Source organism: Microtus oregoni, unplaced genomic scaffold (genome assembly GCF_018167655.1).
Source record: "Microtus oregoni isolate MIOR12 unplaced genomic scaffold, Mior012 000023F_ref0000262, whole genome shotgun sequence".
Taxonomy (NCBI): Eukaryota; Metazoa; Chordata; class Mammalia; order Rodentia; family Cricetidae; genus Microtus; species Microtus oregoni.
This window is the reverse complement of record NW_024543082.1, coordinates 28,270,697-28,279,979: the sequence shown is the minus strand read 5'-3', so window position 1 is coordinate 28,279,979 and position 9,283 is coordinate 28,270,697. Positions and strand designations below refer to the sequence as shown.

The 9,283-nt window shown below is 46.0% G+C and overlaps 1 protein-coding gene across 4 annotated transcripts in view; it reads left to right on the top strand.

The window, feature by feature from the left end:
* The first annotated feature begins 2,017 nt into the window (after positions 1-2,017).
* Positions 2,018-9,283, top strand: part of St3gal6 (ST3 beta-galactoside alpha-2,3-sialyltransferase 6) — a 56,512-nt gene continuing 49,246 nt past the window's right edge. For 3 of the 4 annotated variants that reach the window (XM_041672885.1, XM_041672880.1, XM_041672881.1), the window contains exon 1: positions 2,148-2,541. The gene's annotated coding sequence lies outside the window, so the exon portion shown is untranslated. Of the gene's footprint in view, positions 2,128-2,147; positions 2,542-9,283 lie in introns of those variants that run through there. The other variant, XM_041672883.1, reaches the window with a different exon arrangement.

The following is a 9,283-nucleotide window of genomic DNA, read 5'->3' as shown; positions in this document are numbered from 1 at the left end:
GTGTACCCATACAATAATGTCTTCAATTTTTCAGAATGAGTATTATACAGATGAAAACTTTCCATATATAAGTTACATGCTTTAAAACAAAAATAGAATATTTGGTCTCTAGCACTTGTGTTTAAATCCCAGTCCCAACTTCTTCATTTCTAACCATAGATAATTCTGGTTTTCAGGGAGGAGCTGAGGCACCATGAAGGGCAGCTGACTCATGGTGGCTCATGACTGGTAGCTCATATTCTCTGTGCTATTTTAAAAGTTTACATTTTACTTCTTGAACTGATGGTCTAGGTCTTGTGGTACTGATGGTCTAGGTACACAGGGCCTAGAATTTCTTCCACCATTGTGTTTTAATCTTCCTAATAAGCACTATAAAGTTTGTCTTGTTTCACTTCACAGCTAATCAAAATGGAAGCATGTGTAGGCTAAGGTCACAAAACAGGTCAGCAGGAAAGGCAGCATTCCAAGATAGGTGAGCAGCTGTTAACCCCGGGTCTTTGCAGAACATGAACAGTTATGGAGGTCACCTAAATGCAGGCAGATGCCTCCACCATAGCATCTTTCTTTGCAGATTCAAAAACCTAGGCATACGGTGCTAGAGAGATGGCTTGGTGGTTAAGAGTGCAATCTGTTCTTCCAGAGGTTCTAAGTTTAATTCCCAGAAACCACATGATGGCTCACACACACACACACAAAAAAAGTCTAGGAGTACAGTGCATGAGCGTAATGTAAGCCCTTGGAAGAATGACGCAGGAGGATGACCGTGAATCTGAGACCAGCCTGGGTTACACAGGAAAATAAAAAGACTCAGTATAAACAGCAACGACAACATAAAAATAAAATGGAGGAGAATTTAGGAATACCCCTCTCCACTCCACCACCACATAGACGGGTGCATCCCAGTACTCCAGAGTCTGAAGAAAGGTGGTCTAGAGTTCCATACCAGCTTAGATGCTGTATGAAGGTGCTGTCAAACAAAAAACAACCAAATAAACAAAACCTGGAGGATAAGAAGGGAAAAAGCAGAATCAGGTTTAAATTCAAAAATGATGAAGAAGAGCACATAGAACTCAGCAGAAACTGAAAGTGTGTGGAAATTCTCCAAAAAAATTTATCCAGATAGACAAATTCCAGCAATCTTTTTGGCTAACCTGGTGTCCCAAGAGTCAAGCTTATAATTACACAAGCTGTGTGAGTTATGTCAAAGGCAATTTGTAGAAAGGTCAGAGAATATGAAGGATCTGAGCACTTTTCATGTTTTGATTGGAAGAACAAGTGATACTTCCTACGGTTGTTGGTATAATGAAGACAAATACCAGATGGTCCATCACAGATGACAGACTTTGTTACAGGACTTGACACATTATCAGCTTTGAATAACACTCAACTCCTTTCCTCCCAGTCAGTAGCTCTTCTCTCCTGAGGGTCATTTGATTGCATGTGATTATTTGACCAGAGCCCAAAGGCTTGAGCTGTAAACTGAATACTAAACAATGAATTATTTGACCAACATTGAAATTTAAGAGCATTCAGAACTATGCAAGTATGAGATCATTATTAACACAGACTTTGTCCTAGAGAGAGCTACAGAAAGAAAGAAAAGGGAGGAAGGAAGAGAGGAAGGGAGGGGAGGAAGGAAGAAGGAAGGAAGGAAGGGGAAGGAAATACAAGGGGAGAGGGAGCCCAACCTTCATTCTTACTGAGGTAACAGCTGTTTTGAAAGATACAAAATGTACTAAATGTCTAGGGCTACTCCCTCTAACACTAACACTTTTGTATTTGAAGACCAGAGTCTGGAAATTGTGTAGCTTTGTGAACACCCCTCCCTTTCTGCTAGGGACCAAAATGCCTGCTGTGTCTGATGTCACAGACAGTCCAAGCAGCGACCAAACTCTGTTGATTTCTGCCTCCTGTAAAGCACCAAGGGGGAGAATCCCTCATAGCCTCCCGCTTTTGCTCCCGCAGCTTTCCAAACAAACTGGGGCGGGATGGGAGTGTCTTCTTGGCTCTGGAAATCAATCCTCCTACCTTGTCCTGAAGCTACCCGCCGCCCTTCCCGGGCCCTCCCTTCGCAGTGATTTTCCTGTCCTGAACTCCGGGCAGGAGCGAGCGGACCCCGCCCTAAAGGTAGGAGCCCCGTGGTGCGGCTGCGGGCCGGGGGTCTCTGAGCCCTCCGCACAGCACTTTCGGCGCGAACTTGGGGGCGGCGGCCACCGTGCCTCCGGCGCCAGCGGCAAGGAGGAGCTTCCAGCCGCGTCGCACGCAGCCGCCGGGGACGCGGAGCCGGCGCGGCGAACAGTAAGGGGACCGGCGGCCGTCTCGGACTCCCGGCGCCGCAGCGCCCTGCTCCGCTCCCCGGCCACATCTAGGGAGAAGGAATCGTGTCCGTGCCACCTCGCTCAGGCTTCCGCTTGTCCCCGGCTCGGGGACCCGATACGACAGGCGCCGCGGGACAGACGGCTGCGCGCTGCGGAGAGCGGAGAGCCCCGGCCGTGGAGTCCCGCACATGTCTCTGCGGTCATCGCGCCCGGGCCTCGGCGGGTAACTCTCTGCGGCTGGCCGCGGTGTGGGTTTGCTTGACTAGGGGTGCTGGGAGACTGCGTCCCACACCCAGCTCGGGGTTTGGGGGTGCTGTCCAGACATTCCGGCTCTGCAGCCGCTGAGAAGTAGGGAAGGGGGCTTTGTGCGCTCTCATTCCCTCCGTCCCCTGCCAGCCCCTAGAGATGCCGAAGCCATAGGGCCCTGAGACCCTCCAGTCAACCGGGTGTGCGGGGTGCCTGATCGGTAGCTCTACTGTAGTGTCCTTGGTATCCTGGAGCTGTTAGGAAGAAACCTGGGAGATCAGCACCCCGGAGCACCAGGACCCTCCTCTCCTTAATCTCCCCTGTGCCTGTGATCTCCTCCGACTCTGTGAGTTGGGAGGCCGACCTGGGTCGGTTCCTCGTTCACCATTGTTTGTGAGAGGGGCAAGTGAGAGTTCTTCTTCTCTCTTACCATACAAAGTTTCCTGAGAAATCCTCCTTGCCACGTTAAAACTAAACCTAACAAAATACCGAGGCAGCTTATTTGGAACAAAGGGCGACGGTGAGAAAACTGCTGTTTGAGCTGCGGTGAATTTTTAAGATAAGGGAGAAGAAACTTGTTATTTTGCTGTCGTTGCCTCCGGAGCTTCCGTGGGCTTCAGCTCTTTTCTTGTGCACTGTTATTTTGGGTTAAAAGAAAGTCTATAAAAAGCAAATTCTAGAAACTAAAGAAACTCGAAGCGTCTTCTTTTAGGATCTTTAGAAAAAGCCGGGAGAAGGACAGGCTGGGGTGAAGAATTCTGTTGAAAGATAATGTTTAAAAATTGTGTGTGGGCTGGGACGGGAAGTACATAGGTGCTAGCCTATCGGAAACAACACAGAGTCTAAATTCTGAAGTCAAATTTGTTTATAAGAGGACCGACCACCTTAGTACCATGGTGAGAGGATGATTTAGAATGGCAGAACCTTCCTGGCTCTGGTGCCCCATCCTGCTGACCTTCGGGCCTCTTACTGAACACATCCTCAGATCTCTGTGGCCCCCTCTATTAGGCTTACCTGTCTATTTAACTGTGCGGGTCTTCAAATCGAACTTTCTCTTCCAGTTTCTGACCACAGAACTATCTTTTTGTTCACACGGTGTCGTTAAACATTTGGGAAGGCCTGACCAAGATACCCAGTTATTTTTCATCAGAAAACATCCTGATTTGATGTTTGCTAATGGGTTCCCGTTGCCTCCTTTTCATCTCTCCAAGGATTGCTTTTCCAATCAAGATCAGAAAAAAATCAAAAATTTAAAAAAAAAAACCCTTAGTTACTTTGACTTTGAATAAGGCTGGCTATTTCAGAGGCTCCTCAGATAAAAGCAGTTTTGGATCAAGGGAACTTTTGTAGGAAATATTTATATGAATCTGATTTGTTTTTCCAAGATGCCTCTAAGGCTAATATAGAACAGGCCGAGTGGGCATTCATTGCTTAACAGCCCTTTCCTTGAAAAATGTTCTTGCACAGTCCCTGATCACTTTCGGGTACCTCTGGATCATGAGGTAGTAGTGATACAGCTAAATGGGACTGTGACGAGACCGACGGCAGCTACCAATTTTTTTTTCTTCTGTCCCAAATCAATACAAAAAAATCAAAAAGAATATATGGGCCTGACAGAAGAATGCAATCAACATGCATCAGTCTATCTTTTGTGAAGTTGTAAATCTCAAGTTTCCCATTCCAGAACTCAGTGGCCGAGGGCGGGATTCCACAGCCCCTTCTTCAGTTAGAGATATTTCCGTGTTCCACATTGTGAAGCACAAATGAAGAACGCCCTGCTTCCTAGACTCCCCGATAAGCGTTGTCAGCGCATCACGCAGACTCCAGATGGCTTTCGTGGAAATGATGCTCCTTTACAGGGCTGGGGACATCCCTTTAACCTAGATGATGCCCCCTGAAGAGGGAGGGCCTGGCAGCATGGAATGTGTGTGGGGCACCCACTTTGGTCCCCGGTGTGTTCTCACATGTCATTTCATTTCATTTTCCCAGCAATGCTGAGACAAAACATTTAGCCCACTTTCAAAGCTTAAAAAAGAAGACTTCTTTAAGCGGAGCTGGGATGCATCCTGTGAAAGTCTGTCCATTTTACATCTTTATGGAACCCTGTAGATGGCACAGCATGTATTCTTCACAAATTCTTCCGTTCTTTGTTTACGTCTTCACACACACCACACACACACACACACACACACACACAGACACACACACACACACACTGTAGTTGGATCTGGTTGGTGGTTCTTCCCTACACTCCAGAGAGGCTTGGAGAGATGATTTGCACGCTTTGGTGCCCTTTCCATTTGACGTTCTCAGACTTTGTTTCTTCTGCAGAGTTTAATGCACCCGTGGAGACACTGTATCTGACCAATCTAGGCAGTCAGCTGACTCCACCGGGTTATAGTCTAAACTTCTTTGCTTCCTGAAAATATAGCAAGAAGCTCCTTTCCTTCAAAGGTCGGCTGTGTCTTGCCTGTCCGTAGTCTTTCAAAATCACATTCTCATCCGCCACAATAAAATGAACCTTTTTCTTGCATACTCCTACTAACATGGATAACAGCATACTCCACAGTTCTGAGTTAGCACTTAGGATTTGAAAATGTATTGGAGGAAGAGAGATGGCTCAATGGGTAAAGGTGCTTCCGATCACGCCTGAGATCCTTTTTGGGGACCCACGTGGTGGAAGAAGAGATCTGATCCCAAAGCTGTACAGTGGTGTGGAGCAAGCTTGACATGTGTGACAGAAGAGTACAATGGCATCGCGTGTGTCAGTTCTCACTGGTGACCGACTGGGTTGTCAGAAATAGTGGCGACTTGCTTTTCATGAGTGGAAGGAGCTCTTTCCTGATGGCGATGCCTCCTATTGTAATTACCTCAGACTTGATCAAGACCTTGCCATGTCCACCCAGGCTAAGGAAGGCTGAGATTCTGGGAGAGAAGTTATGAGGCTGAGAATAAGGAGCCACAAGATCTGTTTTCTTCCATTTTGGAATTTTTCTTCTTGGTCATCACAGTGGGAATTTGTGACCTATCTCTCTCTTTGCCACACTTTTGGATCAGATGCCAGGGGATTTCCTTTCATGGGAAATTGGGAAAAAGTGGGAGGAAATCAAGCATCTCTTAGGAATCCTTATCATAAATGTTGAAAAACAGAGTAGAAAGGTCCTATTTCCCAATTTCTCTTTCTTCTCATATATGTGGACATACATATACAGATGACATCATTTTTTTCAGTCGCATGTAAATACTTTGAAGACTTTCTAATCATTTATGTGCTTTTTAATCTCATTGAGAATGGAAGGGAAATATGGTGAGAACTAAGGCCTCCAGATGAGACGCAGAAAAGCTAGCTATTTCCTCTAGGGTCATTCTTCCTTCCCGGTTGTGGAAGTTGGCTTGGAGTTGGGATGAGAAGGAAGGGAGCTGCCCTAGGAGGTGAGACAACAGAGGGAAGCAGTTCCCAGTGGATCTCAGCTGCCTCATTGCACTTGTGGTCACTCATAAGGTAGGGCTTTCTTCAGGTACAGTAAATACAACTTAGTATGTACTATATAGCAAGAGGGGTTCTTAGAGGAGGAGGGCTGCATAGTGTAGTGTCAGACAAAACAAAAGCCTTATGTTCTTTTTTTTTTTTTTAAAAAAGATTTATTTATTTATTATGTATACAGCATTCTGTCTGCATGGATGTCTGCACACCAGATCTCATTACAGATGGTTGTGAGCCACCATGTGGTTGCTGGGAGTTGAACTCAGGACCTATTGGAAGAGCAGCCAGTGCTCTTAACCTCTGAGCCATCTCTCCAGCCCCAAGCCCTATGTTCTTGTAGAGCTTCATGGGAATCAGAATCCGTAGCAAAGGTAGAAGTGAATGAAAGGCACATTTCAGATGGGATGGGCATTGTAAGGGTGGTGCACTGTGCAGGTGAGGTGAAGAGGGGATGGAGGACAGCTGCCAGCCTCTCTGAAGCGGGGCTATTAGACGAGATGTGATTGAGGGAGGTGCCAGTCAAGTGGAGAGCAGAAGGAAGGCCATTCCAGGTAGAGGAAACAGCAGCTGCAAAGGTTCAGAGATGTGTCGATGGGAGTATTTGGAAAAGGAAAGGTCAGTGTGGGAAGAGATGCTGGAAAACGTTGCCCCAAGAGAGAGGAAACAGTGGCGCAGAGATGGTGTTCAGGATACAGAAGACTGGCAGATTTTATGGGGCCATCAAACTGGTGCAGGAGCTTGAAGGAAAGTTGCTGGAGATACTTAATTGCAGGTTGCCTTTTCCCAGGGAATTCTAAATCGCCCCCCACACATACACACACTGCACAGAGCTGTAGCCTCGGGTGGTTGGCTCACAGTCAATCCTGGAGTTTCTTTGTCATCCCAGCCATAGGCCTAGGTGTACCCAGGGGCAGGGCACAAAGACCCTGCACTGTATGTCTCAGAGCCTCTGAAAGATTCTCACATATTTGTTTTACAGCGAACGAAATGCCCCATGTCCCTGTGAAGCCTTTGGATTGGCTGATAATGTCTGAATCCAGATACCAGAAATTAATTATCTATTCAAATTGAGTCATAGCTGAAAACAATTAGCAAGACAGTCGCTTCTGAGAGTGGCAATATTCTAAATAATTCAAAGGCTTTGGCTTCCCTGAATTTATATCTTATCCTCTTTGCAGTCTGTCATCTAGGTTCTTTGTACAGAAATCTTGTCTCTTTGTCATGGGAAGGCACTATCTGTGACAGTTCCTTCTCCATCCTTCTCTAGACACGATCTTGGATGTGTGAGAGTAGTCCACAGATCTGAGACTTATTATTTCTGATAAAATAGTAGTGCTGGTTTATCAGAAATGCTCAGATGTCTTGTAAACTTCCAATTATTCTTTAATTCCAGATGATTTCATGTGACCTGCATACCACCCACTGGGAAAGACTAGCCTAGTTTTTAGAGAGAAAATTGTTTTTGAGATTCTTTGATATGTTCATTTCTCACTATATATCCACTATCTGCTTTTCTTTGACATCTAAAAAATGTAATGATATATTTTTATTTTTATGTACATTGGTGTTGGGCCTGCATGTGTCTGTGTGAGGGTGGCAGAACCCCTGGAACGGGAGCTATGGACAGTTGTGAGTGGCCATGTGGGTACTGGGAATTGAACCTGGGTCTTCTGGAAGACCCAGTGTTCTTAAGCATTAAGCCATCTCTCCATCCTCTGCTTTTGGGGTTTGATTCCACTTTCTCCCCTTTTAAAATGGGGTCTTGCTGTGTAGCCCAGAACTTTTAATCATCCTGTGTCAGTTTCTTAACTCCCTGTGGTCTTGATTTGCTCAACTTTGTATTCGTGTTCTCTCGATTAATACGTGGCACGACGTGGCCCGAAACCTAGAGTTCGTTCCTGTTTGAGAGGACAGCACAAGGGCCCCACTGTTTTCATCCCAGCATCTTCAATCACCTGTCATCGTGGTCAGCATGTAGAGATAGCAGATGGTTGCCAGACAACGTGACTGTTCCACGTTGCTGTATGTTGCTGTGATAAACACCATGGCCAAAATCAACATGAGAAGGAAATGGTTCATTTGGCTTTTGAGTGGCAGGCCACCATTGAGGGAAAACTCAGAGCAGGAGCTTGAAACAGAAACTCTGAAGGAATAATGCTTCCTGGCCTCTTCCCTTGGCTTGCTCAGGTACCTTTCCAAACAGCCCAGGTCCCCCTACTCAAGGACGACACCTCCCACAGTGTCGTAGTTGATGCCTAACTGATGGTGGCAATTCCTCAGTTGAGATTTCCTCCTCCTGGGTATGCCAAGTCGATAACCAAAATCAGCCATCACCTACCTAATGCTTCTATCTATTAGTGTTATAATATCGGCTCAGTTACAAAACTGTCATGATCAGCATTCATGCTGGTAGTTACTGTGATTCTCAGTGTGTTATTTGAAAAGCCCCTCCCACTAGAGAAAACAGGTCTTTCCCATGAATCTGTTTATGCTAGTTGAAACCCTAAGCTGAGGGATGGTGGTTGCACCTACTTCTACCCCTTGAGTCTGTGAGGCTGAGGAATGAGGATCAAAAATTTAAGGACTGTCTTGGGGTACACAAGAGAGTCATCTTACAAAAAAACCAACAAACCAATCACCAAACAAGAACAGAACCAAAAGCCAAATGACAAAGAAAAACACCCAAAACTGTAGGGAAAAATAAGTTTTCTTTTCCTGGAAACTGCGTTGTGTTTATGCTGGAGGAGGTGGGATGTAGTCGATGCCCGTGGGTGAATGTCCTCATCCTTGTTCTCATGTGCAGCAGACTGTCAGAACAGCTTCATAACTCCCGAGTGATGGTGATTTGTGCTGGGCTACTCAGGGTTGTGGCTGCATTAATGAGGCGTTTCAGTGTCCCATCAACAGGAATTGCAGTTAATTGACTCATTAGGAGTAAGACTTCTCAGCTGGGCCTGGTGACTCAGGCCGATTCTCACCGCTGCTCTGGAGGCTGAGACCAGAAAGTCGGAAAGGTCAAGGCCAGAATGGACAGCTTAGCCCATGTTTCAAATTTTGGGTCACATAACATGTATGAAGCCAAGAAAAGAGGGGGGAAAAAGCTTACAAGCTTCGTCTTTATAGTTTCATGCATTTTCCCCCAAGCAGTTTCTTAGGTCACACTTTCATGACTTATTAAGTTCCAACTGCTTATTCCGGTGTTTCCTAAATACCCATTTGGCACTTACTTAGTGGG